Genomic DNA, 16,271 nt, shown 5'->3' with positions numbered 1-16,271 from the left:
CTTGAACCTCCTGGTATCCCTGCACAGAAACCTTACGTGGTGCTACTATTCAATGTGTGGTCTTCATAAGCAAAATGTTTGTTACCTGTTTGCAAAAAGTACAGAATTTACAGTAAATACTTGGAAATTTCCTACAGCAATTTAACAGAATAATTTTATGTCATTAAATCTTATAAGATTTTGAGGTTTATACTTCATCTTTACAAAAATTTCATCTTTCTAGTAATTCATTTTTATTACACTTACAAAATTATTAGTCTGAGACAAACAGAAAATAAAACTACCCTTTCACCACATATCATTTAAGGGATGATAAATGCCCTAGAATTTCCACAAATGATGAGATTTGTAACTTAGAAAAATAACTCTAGTGGCATTTTAGAGGGAAAAGACCAACTAGCAAATATAAAGCATAAGCAATATGAAAAAAATAGAAAATTTCAGATGACATAAGGATTACTTTTGTAAATGTTTAGCATCCGGCAAACAATGAATAAAGACTTTTAAGTTCACAGAAAAAGGCGAAAGTAGTCAAGAAAGGCTTAGATATGGAAGTAGATTTTTAGAAAGACATTAAGCCATCAAGGTCCAGACCTAAATTCATTTAGTCAACAAATATTAATATTATTTATTATATATGTTACATTATTTACTGAAATACCTACTTAAATACTAGGTGCTCAGGATACAATATTGAACAGAAGACATGGTCCCTGCTATTCTGACATATATTAATCAACCAAAAACTACAAATATGGCTTCATTTAAAAAACTATTATAAGTACTACAAAGCAAAGTCACAAGGTACTATGAAATGTGCAACATGGATATTATTTTGAATAGATTCTGGGAGATCAAGGAAGGATTCCCTAAGGAAGTTATGTCTCCGTTGAAATCTAAACAATGAATAGACAAGGAAGGGGAGAGAGCATTCTAGGCAGAGGGAACAATCATAAGAAAAAATCCTGAGGTGGGATGGGCCACGACTAGCCCACAGAACAGAAAGGGTGGTGCATAGAAAGCAGAGAGTTCTGCATCCCCATCCCCCACCAACACTCTCACCACGGATCATGTTAGCTCTGCTGATTTAAAATCCTTCAGTGGCTTTCCATTGCACTGATATACAAATGACATTTTCCCTTGTGGTCTACATGACATGGAGCCTACCTTCTGAGCCTCATATGGTGCCATAATCCCCTAGCTAAGTTCCAGTCACATTGGCTCCCTTTTTGAGTCTTGAATATATGACGGTCTTTCCTGTCTCTGAGACTTAGCACATGCTGTTTGCTCTGCCTGGGAGTGTCTTCCTCTGACTTTTGGTTTATTCTTTCTCAGCTAAAAAATCACCTCCTCGTAGAGCACTAAACAACTGCCCTTCCATAGTCACTCTATTTAAATTTAATGTAAAAATTATATTATTGAGCCTTTAATTTTAAAAGAAAGGAAATTCTGACACACGCTATAACACAGATGAACCTTGAAGACATGCTGAGTGATATAAGCCAGTGACAAGAGGGAAAACATTGTATGATTCTACTCATATGAAGTGCATGTAGTATTAGTCAAATTCATAGAGACATAAAGTAAAATGGTAGTTGCCAGGAGCTGGAGGGAGGGAGGAATGTATGCCATGGGTGCAACTAGCTGGGGCCTATGTCACAAGTGGTAAAGAAATTTACCAAGACAGTTATAGGTAAAGAAAGGCAGATTTGGATGGGCGCAGTGGCTCACGTCTGTAATCCTAGCACTTTGGGAAGCCGAGGCGGGCAGATCATGAGGTCAGGTCAAGACCAGTCTGGCCAACATAGTGAAACCCCGTCTCTACTAAAAATACAAAAAATTAGCCAGGCATGGTGGTGTGCACCTGTAATCCCAGCTACTCGGGAGGCTGAGGCAGGAGAATCATGTGAGCCCTGGAGGTGGAGGTTGCAGTGAGCTGGTGAGCTGAGATTGCACCATTGCACTCCTGCCTGGTCGACAGTGCAAGACTCTGTCTCAAAAACAAAACAAAAAAAAAAAATAAAAGAAGGCAGATTTATTAGAGAAAGTATGAAAATATGTTGCAAAGGTGCAATAGGCAGCACAGCAGAGAAAGGGCTGTCTACAAAGAGGCAAGGACTGGAGGGAAGTTTTACAGGGTCATGCTGGAGGGGGCTATGAGGACAAGGTAGTTGTGCCAGTGGTTGTTTGTAATTAGCCGTCTCTCAGAACAATTGTTCATTGTTCTCCCCTACCTGTGGCTCCTTCCTCGTTGCTGCTTACTTATTGGGACTCCACAATGGGATGTATAATTATTGTTTAATGGATAGAGTTTCAGTTTAACAAAATGAAGCAAGTTCTGGAGATGGATGGTGATGATGGTTGCGCAGCAATGTCACTATACTTAGTACTGTTAAAAATAGTTGAAATGGTAAATTTTATGTTACATATATTTTACCACAATTAAAAAATAATTAAAGAAAACATTCTATAAGCTACATTAAGACCAGCAGGAAGCATATAAACAATGTAAGGAACCAAGCACAGTGGCTCACGCCTGTAATCCCAGCAGTTTGGGAGGCTGAGGTGGGAGCATCACTTAAGCCTAGGAGTTCAAGACCAGCCCTGGCAACATGGTGAGACCCCATTTCTACAAAATAAAAAAAAAAATTAGTGGGGTGTGGTGGTGCGCACCTGTGGTTCCAGGTACTTAGGAGGCTGCAGTGAGCCGTGATCACATCACTGCACTCAACCTGGGTGACAGAGCAAGATCCTGACTCGGGGAAAAAAAAAAAGAAAGGAATGTAGAGAGAATAGAATAATTATCAGACTTAAAATTTTAAATATTTAACCCTGAAAGCAACGTGGAAGATGATTAAAGGGGACCCAGAGCAGTTGTAGGCAAAGTGTTCAGATGCAACTGCAGTAATTCAGAAGAGAGATGACAGAAGCTTGGACCAGGTTGGTGGCAGTTAAGATTCATTCATTCGGAGGCCAAGGTGGGTGGATCACCTGAAGTCAGGAGTTCGAAACCAGCCTGACCAACACGGTGAAACCGTATCTCTACTAAAAAGACAAAAACTAGCCAGGCATGATGGCACATGCCTGTAATCCCAGCTACTTGGGAGGCTGAGGCAGGAGAATCGCTTAAACCCAGGGGGTGGAGGTTGCAGTGAGCCAAGATTGTGCCATTGCACTCCAGCCTAGGCAACAAGAGCAAAACTCCAACCCCCTACCAAAAAAAAAAGATTCATTAATTCATTTAACTTTTTAATGAATGCATTATATGCCATGCACTGTGATAGGAGTCACATATAAGAATAAGATTGGCAATGCGGCACTATTCACAATAGCAAAGACTTGGAACCAACCCAAATGTCCATCAATGATAGACTAGATTAAGAAAATGTGGCACATATACACCATGGAATACTATGTAGCCATGAAAAAGGATGAGTTCATGCCCTTTGTAGGGACATGGATGAAGCTGGAAACCATCATTCTGAGGAAACTATCTCAAGGACAGAAAACCAAACACTGCATGTTCTCACTCACAGGTGGGAAGTGAACAATGAGAACACTTGGACACAGGGAGGGGAACAGCACACACCAGGGCCTGTCGGAGGGTAGAGGGCTGGGGGAGGGATAGCATTAGGAGAAATACCTAATGTAAATGACAAGTTAATAGGTGCAGCAAACCAACATGGCACATGTATACCTATGTAACAAACCTGCACATTGTGCACATGTACCCTAGAAATTAAAGTATAATTAAAAAAAAAATAAGATTGGCAAGACCCCTGCCCTCATGTCCTCATGGAACTTAACAAGTAAGCAAATAAATAATTACATGTTGTGATTAAGTGCTATAACAGAATAAACAGAGTGACTGTGGAAGGGCAGTCAGTATGGCCTCTATGAGGAGGTAATGTTTAAGAATGAATCAAGAGTCAGGGGAAGACTCTCCCAGGCAGATGAAACAGTATGTGCCAAGTCTGAGAGACAGGAAAGAGCTTCACATCTTCAAGAAATGAAATGGGAGCCAATGTAACTAGAACTTAGCTAGGGGATGGTGGCACTATGTGAGGCTAAGAAGGTAGTCTCCATATCATGTAGACCACAAGGGAAAATATCATTTGTATATCCAATGCAATGGAAAGCCACTGAAGGATTTTAGGCAGAGATATGATCTGATCTGTGGTGACCGCATTGGTGGAGGATAGGGTACAAAAGTAGACACACGAAAGCCATATAGGGGGTTGATATAATGGTCCAAAAGAAGAACTATGGTGGCTTAGACTAGAATGAAGGAAGTGGTGAGGGAGGGGTAGAAAGATTCTTTAGATATTTAGGATGTAGTCTTAAGGGGTATCAGCAACGAACTAAAAATGGAGAAAAGATAATTTAACAAATGATTCCCAGCCAGGCACCATCCCAGCACTTCAGGAGGCTGAGGCGGGAGGATCACTGGAGCCCAGGAGTTCAAGACTAGCTTGGGCAAGATGGCAAGACTTTATCCCTATAAAATAAAAATTTAAAAATTAGCTGGGTTCCATAGCACACGCCTGTAGTCTTACCTACTCAGAAGGCTGAGGGAAGAGGATCCCCTGAGCCCAGGAATTCAAGGCAGCAGTGAGCTATGATCGCATCACTGCACTCCAGCCTGAGCAACAAAGCAAGACCCTATGTCTTAAAAAAAAAAAAAAAATTAAAGAAATGATTCTCAGATTTTAGGCCTGAACAAATAGATGAATTAGGGGGCTGTTCACTGAAACTGGCAACAATGAGTAAGCATCAGACTTACTTAGAGAGCTTTTAGAAAATATTAATTCCTATGTTCTATCCCCTTAGAGATCCCAATTCAATATAATTTTTTTGGCACATGGTACTTTTAATTTTAAAAATTTCTCCAGGTGATTCTGATATTCAACAAGGTTTGGGACTTGCTGCTACAAATGAAGTTAACCAGAGTAGATTATTATTGCTTGCAAATTAAAGAACCCCATATGATTAGAAATTGGTTTGTGGGAGTGGCACAAATGATAGTCCCTAAAACACAGAATTGACTGGATCAAAGTTGAGAACAGAACAGTAGAATTCTATATACCATGTTAAGAGGTTGGCCATCTTTATAATATGCTATGAGACAGCTGATCAAACTGTGGTCTATTTTGTACTGGGATTCACTATTACTAGGACTTGGCATGTTTTTGACACTATATACATAAGAAACTGAGGTAGAAAAAGTTCATATGACATCCACCTAGTATACATTCTGGCACATGCATCTATCAACAAACTGCAGTTTGTCAGTTGTTATCAAATGAGTCAACTAAATTAGGCACATCATTTTATGAAGAAATATGTTTTAATTAAATCTCAAAGAAATAACATCTAAAATTATTCTAATTTTATTATAACTTTTTAAAAATAAACTTTTTCTATTAGAACAGTTTTAGATTTACAGAAAAACTGCAGATAGCTCCCATATACCCTGTACTATTTCCCCTACTACTAACATTTTACATTAGTATGGCATATTTGTTACAATTCATGAACCAATATTGATACCTTATTAACTAAAGTCCACACTTTATTCAGACTTCCTTAATTTTTACCTGAGATTACTTTTCTATGACAGGACCCCATCCAGTATACCATGCTACATTATATTTAGTCATTATGTCTTCTTAGCCTCTTCTTGGCTGACACTTTCTCAAACGTTCCTTGTTTGATGACTTTAACAGTTTTGTGGAGTATTAGAAATTTTATAGGCCAGGTGTGGTGGCTCACGCCTGTAATCCCAGCACTTTGGGAGGCAGAGGCGGGCAGATCACGAGGTCAGGAGTTCGAGAACAGCCCAGCCAACATAGCGAAACTCAGTCTCTATTAAAAATACAAAAAATTAGCCGGGTGTGGTGGTAGGCACCTGTAATCCTAGCTACTCAGGAGGCTGAGGCAGGAGAATCGCTTGAACCCAGGGAGGTGGAGGTTACAGCGAGCCAAGATCACACACACTGCACACCAGCCAGGGTGACAGTGCGAGACTGTCTCAAAAAAAAAAAAAAAGAAATTTTATAAAATGTACCTCAGTTGGGATTATCTGATGTTTTCTCATGATTAGACTCAGGTTATGGCTTTTGGGGAGGAAGAGATCTTAGGTAAAGTTATTATATCTGTCACCTAAATAGTAAAACCCACTGAGGGAAGAAACCCTATCTTATTCTCACCTTTTTATCCTTAGTATGTAGCTGGTAAAGGTTGAAAAACTGCAAACCAAAGGTTGAAGGGGTACAGAAATGTTAAAATTTATTAAAATATGAGCACTGATCCTAACGAGGAATCTAGTCATATATCTGCTCAAATTAAAAAATAAATATGACTTTGATTTGCTAAACCATTTCATTCTTCTAACCAGGGATCTTTTGTTTGCCTACATTGTTTGGTGAGATAGAAGATATATTCAGACTAAAAATATATGTGTCAATTCCTGCAAGCAAACCTTGCCTCCTGTACTGATAAAGTCTCAGAATTACATAACACTGCTGTGGGGCACATATATGGTGAAATGAAAAGAGGACTGGGGTTGAAGTCAGGCTGGTCTGGGCTTGAAACCAAGTCCTATTACTTATAAACTGCATAATCTTGGCCAGCTATCTCTGAGTCTGTTTCCTTATGTATAAAATAGAGGTGATACTACCTATATGCAGGTGGGTAAAAATAACGTGTTTATACGTTTCAACATATCTGACAGATACTCAAAAAAGGTTATTCCCTTTTTTAGTACAGTACATTATATAGAGTAGGTCTGCTTTAAATACATTTTGGAATAAGGCAACATATGTATAAACAAACAAACACAGAAGATGCTGATTGTTACTTTCACAAATTGGATAAATGAATTCTGAAACAATTTCACATGCCGTTTGTTTTTTCGAGCACCTAATACATGTCTGCTATGTGGCAGCCCCTCAAATGTTTGATGATTCTTCCATCAGATATCCAGGACCAAGAGTCAAGAGAACCAGATTCCAGTTTTTGACCCTCGACAAACAAGTCCCTTCTTTAGGCCTCAGTTTCTTTACTGAATAAATGACCTAATAGTTACAGAACTTGAGAGTTAGAAGAGATCTTAGAAATCATTCACGGCAACTCCTTGCCTAAATCACAGAGCCACTGAGTGGCAAACTGGGACTTGAATCAGGACTCTTAATCACCAAGCCATATAACTCTTTCCACATACCATGCAGCTTATAAGGTCTCTTTCACCTTCTTGTCTATGAAATATTTGGGATTGAACTACTACTGTTCTTTAGAATATCATCCCATTCTGAAAAATCCACTAAACTAGCAAGCTAAGTTTTATCTTTATCAAAACCAGAAAGTACAGAAGAATAAACAAAATTGTCACTATCAATCATAGTTACCTAAGAGTAACTATGACTATAGATAGCAGAAGATCAAAAGTCTTTCGATCATGTTAATATATCAAGTACTTAAATATGGAGATGATCTATTTTTAATAGTCCCTGATTATATCTTCTTCATAATTAAATGAAATTATAATCACTGGCCCACAGAACTGATAGACTGAATCACTAGTATTCTGAGATATCCATATCTCTATCATCCCGGTATTCCTTACTGTAACTTACAGCAAAATGATTTTTAAAAAAATATCCAATGATCTTCTCTTTTTAGGATTCCCATTTCATGTCTTTAGGGCCTTTCACACTGCTGACTATTCCTTTCTTTTTGAAACTTACCGTTGTTCTCTTGGCATCCAAACATCACTTTCTCCTGATTATGCTTATGGTATAGTGATTCAGAATATAACTTACTGGACAAGAGCACAGACTGTAGATTCAGACTGCCAGAGTCCAAATCCAGGCTCTACCACTTGCTATCCCTGTGATCTTTCACAGGTTACTTAACTTTGTGCTTGTTTAGTAAGGACTATAAAGGTATGTGTTGTTATTGTTCCTTAGTCTCTTCCTCTACTGTGTTTCTTTAACCTCCACATATTCCACCTGGCAGATTCCACCCACTGAAAGGGGTCTTTACCTCTTCCTATCTGGAAGGGCTTCTTTCATCTCCTCACCCTCTATCTGGTGAATTCCTTCTCAATCTTTAAGATTCAGTTTAGGGCCAGGCATGATGGCTCACGCCTGTAATTTCAGCACTTTGGAAGGCCGAGGTGGGAGGATTACTTCAGACTAGGAGTTTGAGAACAGCCTGACAACACAGCAAGACCCCTATTTTTTTTCTTTCTGCTCTTTAAAATAATTCCACATACAATCATTCCCAATTTTGACAAGTTTTAAAAATTATCTGGGCATGAGCACACACCTGTAATCCTAGCTACTTGGAAGGTTGAGGCAGGAGGATTACTTTAGCTATGATCACAATACTGCACTCCAGCCTGGGCAACGGAGCAACTCTGCCTCTTTTTTTTTTTTTTTTTTTTTTTTTGAGACGCAGTCTGGCTCTGTCATCCAGGCTGGAGTGCAGTGGCACAATCTCGGCTCACTGCAAGCTCCGCCTCCCAGGTTCAAGCCATTCTCCTGCCTCAGACTCCGGAGTTGCTGGGACTACAGGCACCCGCCACCACGCCTGGTTAATTTTTTGTATTTGTAGTAGAGACGGGGTTTCACCGTGTTAACCAGGATGGTCTCGATCTCCTGACCTCATGATCAGCCCACCTCGGCCTCCCAAAATGCTGGGATTACAGGCATGAGCCACCGCGCCCGGCAAAACTCTGTCTCTTAAAAAAACTTAAACAATAAAAAAGATTCAGTTCAAAAGTCATTCTCTCTCTCTGGAACCTTTCCAAATGTCACTTCCCTCCTTCTGCCTTGGCCATCAGTTGTTCCTGCCCTAGTGTTCCCATAGTACTTTGAATATGTTTCCACCACGCCAAGCTTATTTTTGTATTTTTTGCAGACACAGGGTTTCACCAAGTTGCCCAGGCTGGTCTCAAACTCCTGGGCTCAAGAGATTTGACCACCTTGGCTTCCCAAAGTGCTGGAATTACAGGTGTCAGTTACCATGCCCAATGCATTTTGAATATATTTCAACCAGAACATTAGTTACATTAGATTGAATAGGCCACTTGAATCTGCCTATATTAAATCATTTCAGACCTACAAAAACAGAAATTTTATGATTCACTCTAATATTAGTGGTGAGTAAAAAATTTTATGATTCACCCTAATATTAGTATTTCTTTATACTTCTGCTGTTCCCTCCCTCCCTGTATTATGCTCATAACAAGAGTGGAATGCTATTTATTCTTTAAAAATATACATATATTTGGGAGGCCGAGGCAGATCACATAGTCAGGAGTTTGAAACCAGCCTGACCAACATGGTGAAACCCCGTCTCTACTAAAAATACAAAATTTAGCCAGGCGTGGTGGTGCATGTCTGTAATCCCAGCTACTCAGAAGGCTGAGGCAGGAGAATTGCTTGAACCCAGGAAGTGGAGGTTGCAGTGAGCCGAGATCGCACCACTGCACTCCAGCCTGGGAGTCAGAACGAGACTCCGTCTAAAAAAAAAAAAAAAAAAGAAAAGTTCAGATATATAAAAGGCATAAAGAATAATTAATAGATACCTATATATCCACAACTCAGTTGAAAAATATTTACTTATTCAATTTAAGCTCTGTGTGTGCCCTTCTTCGCATTATTCTTGGTCTTTTCTCCCCAGCTTACCCTTTGGAGATACCTACTATCCTTAATTTGGTATTTATAATTACCATGTATTTCTTTATTACATAAGTATGCCTCCCTAAATAATACGTGCATGTCAAGCTTTATATAAATGTGTTCTGCAATTCACCTTTTTCATTCAACCTGTTATTTGTGAGATTTGCTCATGTTACTATATAGATCTAGATCACTCATTTCACTATTGTATGGAATTCTATTAAGTAAATATACCACAATATTTTCATTCTTTTATTGACAGGCATTTAGACTAGTTCAAATTTTTTGCTGTAGCAGTGTTGCATGAATATTTTTGAACATCCCTTTATGCATACATTGGAGAGTTTCCGAAGGGTATATACCTAGGAGTGGAATTGCTAGATTGTAGTTTATGTGTATTTTCATCTTAACAGATATTGTATAAGAATATATTATATCAGAAACCAAGGGTGTGTATAGCCAAAGAGCACAGGGGTTTTAAGAAGATGAAGAAGTAATGGTCCAGATATAGTGGAGAATAAAAAAATACAGTTATCTTCACCTCTCTTCTTTGGGATGGGAGGGGTGCAGGAGAATGTGCTGCATCCATTTAAAAGAGCTACAGAGGAAGTAGTATGTTCTCCATGACTCAGGAGATAGCCTGGCTTCCACTTAAGGCCAGGACACACAAAAAGACATCCAATAAAATGGTTAACAATGTAGGAAACAGGAGTTTGAGAGAGCAAGTGGAAGGAGCAAAAAAGCAGGGCTGGAAGAGAGTAAAAGGAAGCCAGGTCAGAATAAGAATAACAGTACGGAAGACAGACCGTTTGATTCGGGGACAAAGATAACAGGTGATAAGTCTTGCTGGGTTTATCTGGCGATAAGGTTATCAAAAGGTTTCAGGGCCCCCCTCTGCCCTTTGGATACCAAATTCCAGGGATGATCGGGTCCCTACATAAAATCATATTTGCATATGATCTACACACATCCTCCTATATATTTTAACATCTCTAGATTATTTATAAAACCTAACACAATACAAGTGCTATGTAAATAGTTGTTATACTATTGTTTAGGGAATAATGACAAGAAAAAAGTCTGTACATGTTCAGTACAGATGCAACCATCCTTTTTCCATATTTTCAATCCATAATTGGTTGAATACACAGACGCAGAACCCATGGATACAGAAGGCCAAATGTAATTAGTTCTAGCAGTTTACTGGTGGCTAGAGAGTTAACACTAAGGTCTTGGAATGCTGTGGTTAAATTCCCTCATTCACAGATGGGGAGAGAAAGACCCAACATTTGAGTGCCTGATATGTGACCAACATTATCTAAAGTACTTTGCACTTTATCTTAGTTAAACCTTACAGCTACATCTTCCTTCATTTTATAAATGACAAAGTAAAAGTGATCTGCCAGGGGTTGTGCGGTTAATTTTTAGTGACATTGAGGAACTCAGGTTTCCTTTAAAATCCTAATCAGTATGGCGGAATAAAAAAGACAGAATTTGAAATTAGAGCTTCTTTGGTCACTTTCTACCAGTGAGATCTTGTATGTTTCTTAACCTCACTAAGCCTATCAATCAAGTAAGATTACTGCAAAGATTAACCTACAACTACAAAACAAATCTTAGATTTTTTTAACCTAAAATTGGCCTACACAGGAACTTATTTTCAAGTGTGGAATTTCTTATTTCGTTTATTGCAAACAAAAATTTGAAGTTTCTGAGTTGATGCCTATACATTTTACAGATAGTAAACTGAGGTAGAGAAAGAAGACATCCAATGTGTGGCTCCCTAATGTATCCAGAATCAACTCCAAACTGCATCACAGTTTTGGATCTTTAATACCAAGGCCCCAGCCCATCTCTGTAGCCATATTTCCTACTATTAACTTTTACAAATACAATACTCAAACCTGTGGTAGCTATTTTTAACAAAGATACCATACCCTATGCTTTCCCTATTTTATATATCTACCTAAATTATTTACTCTATTGAAATTTGTTCATGGCCCAAGTAAAATTCATTTTGAAATGAAGCCCAACCTTGTTTCCAAATGCTTAGAAATGACAGCTCCCTCCTCTGAACTGCTTTACCACTTTGCTACTACCTCCCTTAGAGTACTCGCTATGTTCTATTTTATAATTTAGGTAAGCATGTAAAAGGTTCATTTCAGCTAGCAGAGCATAAGCCCCTTAAATGAAGGAAGAAAGGAACTAATATTTACTTTGTATCTATGAATCACCAATCGCTTGTGATTTTATGTGGTATGTGTGTATATATTTTTTCATGTAATATTTGTGATATCCTATGAAGTATAAATTTTTTACAGATAAGGACACTGAAGCTCACAGAGGCTAAATAATTTGTTTACAGTCATAAAGCTAGTAAGTGACAGAGTCTAGATCTGAATTTTGGTGTTTCTAACTCCAAAGCCTAGGCTCTTTCCACTATACTCTGTCTAGAAAACCATGGGTATATCCTCACTGCTTTATCTGATTGTTCCCTACCCACCCACTAATGATCATCAGAGGAAAAAACCTCCACTGCCCCTTGTCATTAAGTATTAGCAGAAAGGATTCAATATGAGGTATGTGCCCTCCCACTTTCCAAGACTAAGAACAGACTCTTCAGAGCAAACAGAATGATTAATATGAGTCCTGAATAAAGATAAAGAGATCAGAACTCTGCTTCCAGGAAGGAAAAGTAAAAAAACTATTACCTTCTCACTCTTGTGTTTAAAAACCCCTCCTCCTTCAAGGTTTGCACCATCTGGCTATATAACTCTCTACCCCACCTCCTCATCTGTCATCTACCACCCTCCTGATTAATCCCCTATCTTTACTGCACCTGGGTCACATCTTTCTCTCTTCCCCACATCCCATCATCCTCAATCACTTCACTCTCCACACAGATGACTCATTCAATACACTAGCCTCCAAATTCCTTGTCATACTCAGCTTTACTGACCTTCGCCTCTGCTGTATTTTAGCTACCCATACACAGAGACCTCGCTGTCACCTAGAACAGTCCCAATATCAGACAACTTAACTCCGATATTCCACTTTCTGACCACACCTCTTTTTTTTCTCAGCTTACTTCCACTATATTTGCTCACTGATCTAACTCAAGAAATTGAAAATCTTCAAGTCCAGAATTGAACTCATCATCGTTTCCTGTCTCAGTTAAAATTACCAACATATCCTCCTTAGTCATCCAAGGCAAAAACCTGAGCATCACATGGGACTCCTCACCATCTCACCTGCACATACAATCAATCATTAAAGCCTTATACATTTTCTCAGATTCATTTCTTTCTCTTCATCCCTATGACCACATTTTAAAAATGTTACTTCAACCATGTCTGATAGACACCTTCCAGTGATTAAATAAAAATAAAAAAAAACACCTACTGAATTGATTTTAGGATACTTATGCATACAAGGTCCACCACGACATGGCCTCTGACTGTATTTCCAGCCTTACAACTCATCACTTATTGTTATATTCCTAGCAGTCCCAAACTGTTTGTGGTTCTCTACGCAAGCCATTCCTTTTCTCACATTGATGCCTTTGCTCAAGCTGTTTTCTCTGTTTGAAGGACGCTTTCTGCTCATGTTTGCCTCGCTTACTCCTACCTACCATTTAAGATTTGGGTCAGATATCATCTCTTCCCAAAGCCTTCCTTTAACTCCTAGGCTAGTCTAAGTGCCCTCACCTTTGGGCAACCTTTACTCTCACCTTGTATATCTCAGCTATGCGTAGTTCTCATCTTTTATTCTGAGATAATCTATTTAAGCATCTAATTTACCAGCTCCACAAGATTGGAAATCTTTGTAAACCCAGCTGAGCACAGTACATAGCATAGTGCTTGACCCATAGTAGGTACATAAGTGTACAGTGAAGGTTAGAACATACCAAGTTTAAATTTTCTTTTCTTTTTTTAAAAGATGGGGTTTCATTCTGTCACTTGCTATGGTGTGATCATGGCTCACTGAAGCCTCAAACTCCTTGACTCAAACGGTCCTCCTGCCTCAGCCTCCTGAGTAGCTGAGACTACAGACATACACCATCATGCCCAGCTATATTTTTATTTTTATTTTTTGTAGAGACAGGGTCTTGCTACGTAGCCCAGGCTGCTCCAGAACTCCTGGCCTCAAAGAGTTGCCTGCCTCAGCTTCCCAAAGTGCTGGGATTATAGGCATGAGCCCCTGCATCCAGCCCTAAGTTTAAATTTTCAGTGGGATATTCACATCAATTCTTTCTCAGTTAAGTATCCTCTACCTTTCACTCCAAGTCCTTTGCAAGGAAGGAATCAGGGCCTTTCCTCTGGATCTGTATAGTTCCATTGAGAATGGTGCTATGCAAATGTTTACCCAACTTACATAAAAGGGAACAACATTTGCACAAACATACCAAAAATCAAAACTTGACATATGTGCTACAAAGTTCAAAACTATTGACCAATTTAAAAAATGAAGGCTTAAGAACAAAAATAAAGAACCAATTCTGACTGCTGGTATGCGCTTGTCTAAGTTGTAAAAACAGTGAAACTTTGCTTAGTACTTAAACAGGATCCCAGATGTAAGAGCTGGGCCTTTTATCTACAAGGCCATCTCATCTCTACTGGGCTTAAAACATTACTAACCTGCAGAGTTGCTTAGGCAAGAGTTTAGGAGGTTGGTAAGTAAGCAACAAAAAGTGTTCTCTTTCATAGTAATTTTGGGCCTCCTGCTGGCAGTTAGAACTAGAGCAAAGAGTTCAATGTAATAAAGCATTTCCCTCTGCAACCAAATATTAAAATTGCAGTTTGGCACTAAACTAGGTCTCAATCCTTTTCAGAGTTTAAAAAAAAAAAAAAAAGAGCTATTCTATTTGCATGGCACATTACACTTCAACAAAACATTTTGATGTACATTAGTTAGCAACATTTGATAAAGTGTTTATAGACATTTTTTAAAAGGAAGGAAACCCCCAAATTTCCACAAAATAAGATGTCTTTTAGTTTGTTTGAACAAACACTACTAAATGTTTTCTTTTTTTTTTTTTTAAGTTCAAAATACAGTACAGAAATGAGGAAGGGAATCTAGAGTACTTTTGATTTAAGCAGGTCAATCCTTGGGGCTGTTTCTTAGAGAAACTTACTAGGTTTTGTCTCCAGGATCACTTTTAAGAAACTCTCCTTTAAGGGGATGGGGGAAACTAAAGCTCATCCAGAGGACAGTTTAGAGAACCACAGCAGATGAGAGACAACTGAAGAAAGTGGAAGTGAAGACTCAGGGGACATGATTACTATCTTCAGATATCTTAACAGCTTCCCATAAGGGAAAAGAACTAGGAAGGATGGGAGCCAGCTGTTTCTTTCAACTTATAACCAAATGTGTCCAGGAACAGAATGGGTTTCCTTTAAAGAGATTCGCTTCGGATCACTGGAAGAGGTTCCAAACGGGCTTGTCAAATTATCGGGGGGGATTTGGGGATTTTCAAAGTCACTTTGGCATGGGATGGGAGAAAGCGCCCCTAGATGACTTTTAAATTCCCTTCCAGTCAGGAGATATTCCGGGGTTCACCCATCGGCTGGAAACCACTTTCGATGCTCTCGGGCTGGCACACAGCAGTGCCCACGTGTCTGGCCCCCAGGGCCGCTGTGGCTCACTTCGGTGCGGGGCCGCTCTCCCTGCCCGTTTCCGGCGGGGCACTGGGGCAGGCGGCACACGTGAGTCGGCCGGCCGGGGCCCAGCCCCCAGGACGCTGCTGACAGCTCCGGGCCCTAGGCGCCCCAGCTCTCGGTGGGGGCCACGCCGCCCCGTCGACCTCTGTCTCTGTCTTCCCCGAACCGGGACCCGGCCGGCCAGAATCACAGGCATTCCCACCTCTGGCGCCGGAGGGGACCAACTGACCCGCGCAGACGGGGTCGCGCCGCCGCCCGGCCCTCGGCCCCTAGCCAGCCTGCCCCGGCCCACCCGGCCCCGCCGGCCAGGACACGGCGACCCATACGGACCGCCCCCACGCCGACCCTCCAAAGGGCCCCCGGCCTTGGGTTTCTCGTGCCGGGGCCCCCGGGCAGTCCTGGCGGCGTCAGGGCCGCGACCGGACCGTGGGCCCCGCCCGCCCGACCGCAGATGCAGAGCCGGCCTCCGGGCTCGGGGCCGGGCTGACACGGCCGAGAAAGGGCCCAGCCCCGCGCGGACCACAGACTGGCAGGCCGGCCAGACAGACGGACAGGCTGACCCCGGCCCGGGGGGGCAGGCGCAGCGGCTGCGCAGGTCCCGCCACCGCCCTCTGGCCCCAGGCGTCCCCTCAGGGCACGAGCTCTTAGGCGGGCGGAGGCGGCCGCGAGGCGCTTACCTGAGGGCGCGGCGGGGGCGCGGGGCGGCTCACTCCCTTCCCGCCGCCATGTTTCCGCTACGCAGGGAGGGAGCGGAGACGTGGGAAGGGGGCGGGCGGGCGGCTCGGGAGAGCGGCGGGCGGGCGGCGGGGGGCTCCACCGAGCTGGCGGTGGCGGCTGAGGCGGGGGGCGGGGCGGGGGCTCCCCCGGCCCCTCCCCCGCGCCTCCCGCCGCGAGGTGGCGCGCGCCTCGGCCGTTGGGCTCGCGC

At 41.3% G+C, this 16,271-nt stretch overlaps 1 protein-coding gene across 50 annotated transcripts in view; it reads right to left on the bottom strand.

Annotated features, from left to right (window-relative positions):
- Positions 1 to 16,271, bottom strand: part of SCMH1 (Scm polycomb group protein homolog 1) — a 214,383-nt gene extending 198,112 nt beyond the window's left edge. For 12 of the 50 annotated variants that reach the window (XM_063781942.1, XM_063781958.1, XM_063781937.1 and 9 more), the window contains exon 1: positions 16,024 to 16,271. The gene's annotated coding sequence lies outside the window, so the exon portion shown is untranslated. The remainder of the gene's footprint in view (positions 1 to 16,023) is intronic. The other 38 variants (XM_063782075.1, XM_063781940.1, XM_063781968.1 and 35 more) reach the window with 19 other exon arrangements.

This window comes from Pan troglodytes, chromosome 1 (genome assembly GCF_028858775.2).
Source record: "Pan troglodytes isolate AG18354 chromosome 1, NHGRI_mPanTro3-v2.0_pri, whole genome shotgun sequence".
NCBI classification, from domain to species: domain Eukaryota; kingdom Metazoa; phylum Chordata; class Mammalia; order Primates; family Hominidae; genus Pan; species Pan troglodytes.
Note: the sequence above shows the minus strand (reverse complement) of the source record. Positions and strands in the feature narration are given on the sequence as shown.